The sequence below is a fragment of the Melampsora larici-populina genome (genome assembly GCF_000204055.1).
Source record: "Melampsora larici-populina 98AG31 unplaced genomic scaffold MELLAscaffold_91, whole genome shotgun sequence".
NCBI lineage: Eukaryota > Fungi > Basidiomycota > Pucciniomycetes > Pucciniales > Melampsoraceae > Melampsora > Melampsora laricis-populina.
Window position 1 is genome coordinate 111,254 of NW_006768855.1, and position 4,249 is coordinate 115,502.

Here is a 4,249-nt window from a genome sequence, read left to right on the forward strand (position 1 = left end):
GCCCTAGGCAAACCTAACTCTTCCCCTAAGGGAATACATAGGTTTTCTGGGGGGTGCCCCCCGACCGTGAGGTACCGGGGGGGGTAGGACAACCGGGCTCCGTAGATGGGGTGCTCTGCACGGTGGGCTAGGCAAAACCATCTACGGTCCCTTCAGTCACTCTCTACAAGTACAAACTTTACAACAGAAATTTTAAAAAAACAAGGAGGGCAAAGAATCTTACTAACTAAGAGAGGGGACCAGAGGGAGACGTCGCTAATCTTCTTGAATCAAGTCTGTAGAACTTGGGATGGCGGGTGGGTAAAGAAAAACTTTTAACGAAAGAAAAAGGCTCTAGAGAATAGAGCGAGTGAGATAATCGATAAGCTATGGATATCAACGCTCGTGGGATAATCAGCGAGAGAAGAATTGTTGGCGATAGTCAGAAATGGAGAAACTGAGTTTTTCCATTTGGATTCTGACTATATGCGCCTACATTACAGGAATCCTCGTTAGAGAGATATCCACGTGACTTCTGCTCCTGAGACCCATATGCTTGTACGTGGAAGCCTATGGAACCGTCGTGCCTTTGGGCACCATATGTCATCCACTTTATTCAGCTTATGTATTATCTCGGGAGGGGTTTTTCGTATGGCACGTAAAGCATTTCATTATGTTGAATTGCTTAGAGTCTCACGGTTTGCCCTAGGCAAACCTAACTCTTCCCCTAAGGGAATACATTAGGTTTCTTGGGGGTGCCCCCCGGCCGTGAGGTACCGGGGGGGTAGGACAACCGGGCCTTGTAGATGGGGTGCTCTTCCCCTCGACTCGGGACATAGTCCTGAGCCTGAGAGCCCCCACCTACTATGGTCCGGGTCGATGGTCCCCCAAAGTGATCAGCGGGGTGCTGAACTCAGGGCACGTCGTCAGTGCACGATGTGATGTATCTAACTTCATAAATTACGGCATCATAAGCTGCTGGAGGAGAAGTTTCGTCTTAGACAATTCATCGTCCGTATACTCTCTAATATAAAGTTGATAAGCCTTAGATCTCCACCTCCCGATCTTCACGATGTCATCCAGTGAGCATCCCAGATTCCATCGCAGGGATGCGCCCCCAACTCGAAACGAATGGCCAGTAAGCTTAGAATCCGTCGACTTCTTCCATATGTTAGTGAAGATTGTCTGACATCTAGATTTCGTCAAGATCCTTCGCTTGGTTTTGAGCGGATACGAGAAAAGAGGATTGTCTTCCGTGCTCCGATTGCAATGTAGTAGACGGCGCACCGCGCTTACTGGATCAAGGAGGGAATGCTGTTTCCTTATAAGGTGGATCTCTTGGATTTCACCCACGGCGGCCGTCTTTGCTGCCCTAATCCAAATCGTAAGGTACTCGTCTTTTGGATCCCACACCAGGTCCTTCACTCTTACCTGATCCTTTGCGTTGGGATGCTTCAATAGCTCCCCTAGGCGAGCCATACCCCAAAACGCGACGAGAGCTACCGTATACGCGGTTTGATCTTCTAAGTCACCACCCGTCAACTGTTCCAACAAAGTAAACAAGTGTTCAACTAGAATCGGATTCTTCGGGACCTTCTCCTTCTCCAGTAACTCGAGCTTCCTCGCTGTTGTCAGCATAAGTTCAATTCGTGGCGTAGCGTGGTGAGGATACTGAAAATCATGGTAAAGGTGCCATGCCTTGATACCAGATAGGTAGATTTGATTGGGGAAGTATCGAAATCTGACGGGTCGTCTGGAAGCTTAGGTCCTGCCCAGACGATAAACTGATAAAGGACATCTGGGTCAATCGGGAGGATACTCGATCTCGGAATATTGAAGACTTGCAAGAAGGCAACCAGCTTCGAGACACCTGCGTTATAGTGCTTGATCGTCATCGGGGACCAGCTACCATACAAGATGTATGCTTTCACTGGGTCGTACGTAGTTACAGTGATCACCTGTAAGAATTCCATTCTAGGCTTTGATGAAATAAGGATAGAGAGACTACGAAACCAGAAAGGAGGAACTTATGGGGGCAGCTTGGCGACTTTGATCTCAAACCGCTCAAGGTAGGATGTCAAGTATTGGGACGTCTCACTCCCATGTCGCATGGTAACGCCTCTCTAGAGGAAGGTCAAGACAAGAACGCTTTGAATTGCTCATTTCAACTGATCGCTACACACTACTGACTGTATTACACGACTATACCCAAATTTCTACCTGGATCTTCCTTGAAACACTTGTTTCAACACGTGGTTCAAATCAATCGGTACCTCGATCACAACACACTCCTCCATGGGAAGTAGTTTCCCTATTCCTCGAGACAGCTCATCCGCATCATTGTTGGCTGAGGTGACCCGTTCAGCCACTACATCGCAATGGAGCTTGACTAGGAGGTCCTGGATTTTCTTCCATTCCTCGTTAACCGCCCAATCTCTTGACCTGTGCTTCAGAACCACACTTTCGGTAGTGGTATTATCTGTAAGTGCCTTAAATTTCTTTCCTTTGACGTTCGTTATCTTGCTAAGTACGATTAATCCTAATCGAATGGCCACTGTTTCTGCCCAGGCAATTCCGCCTTTGTCTGAGACCTCTAAATACGCTTTCCAACCTTTGATCAGCTGAAACTGAGCCCAACGGGAGCCAATCAGAATGCCAATTCCAAATGACGACGCTGCGTCTCCGACCCAACCAACGTCGGTGACGTCTAGATCAGGTACAAACCGTCTAACGTCAAACAAGGCTAAGGTACGTTTCCACTCCTCGAGATCCACTCTTACATCGTCTGGTAATTTCCTAGTTGCTGACGTATGTTTCCACTCTTTTTTCCATCTGTACAGGGGGGGAAGATAGCAATGGAGGCTGGGAACTATGTAAGTCGTGTTCACTAGTCTTCCGACAAATTTTTCCGTTTCCTTGAAAGAGAAGGACCTCCCCGGTGTCAAAAAGTGGTCAATTTGGGCCTTTCGTTCTTCTAACTTCTCTAATGGTAATCGTACAGTTCTATCGGCCGCATTCCAAATGAACCCGATGTAGCGTTGTTCGTCGGCGAACTCGTGAACTTTCTCATTATTGGACGCAACACCCATACTGTCACTCAATGTAACGACGTCGGCGATGGTGGTCCGGTTATCGATGCTTTTGACGAGTAAGTTATCGTCTACCCACCTAAAACCCGCTTCGAGTTTGAAGGTGGCTACTACGATCTTTTTCCACAGGTCTGCTGGTTTACCAAAGACACCACAACCCGCCACTCAGCCGAACTGTACTCGAGAGTCTAGCCACAGTTGACGTTGTAAGTCCATTATGAACAAATATCTCCACTGGGAAGGGTGGATGGGGATCTGACGATAAGCTTTCTCCCAGTTGAAGATTGCTAGGAGAAACTTTCCTTCAGTCGTCTTGAAGAACCGAGCAAGGATCTTGAAATCATCCCAGGTAGTGTCAAACTCTCGTTTATCTACAAAGCTATTTACTGACGGCGTAAGTGTTGAATTTTGCGGATACGACATGTCGTTGATTATTCGAAAGGAGCCATCTCCATTGATGACGCTCCCCATCGGGCTGGAGCAAAAGAAGCCGATCTTCTTAAACACTTCATCATGCGTGAAAGGTCCGAATATTCGACCTTCTCTATGTTCTTTTGCCAAGGTATTTCAAATCTTTTCTGCTGCTGCTTGAGCTGACTTATGGTTATCCGGTGTGAACCATCTTCTGTAACCTAGAGTGTGAGTTGATATACCTTGATGAAAACCTGTAAGCAAACCAGCTATCACATCCTCTGCCTCATCAGCTAGTCCGCAACTTCTTGCTAATAGTCGCCATTCTGCTATCTTCATTCCGCAGGTGACCGTCTCGCCTGGCCATTTACCATCAAAGTATGGGCCTGAGTTCCTATACGGTTTCAGCAGATCTGCAACAAAGGAAGGTGCTGGGTTCTTCTCAATGCTCGGCGGAGTAGATTCGGCAGATAAGTCTCTTTTGACACCCTCACTCTCAGACGCGACTTCCTCAGTAAGTCTGATCCTTTTGTCTCTAACCTCGACACCCCTGGAGGAAAAGGCAAGTGGCTCATGTCAGAATTGTTTCTCAAGAAAGGTTGCGGATCTGCATTGCTGCCCTGCTAAATAGGCACAAAAGTATACGAGATGGGTACAAAAAATATGCAGATCGGATAACACAACATGACAATTGGTCTTAGGCGAGCTGCACTTCATCTCCAGAAGAAGAACAAACGGAATGCAGGATGAGAGGGATACAAGCCTCGCAG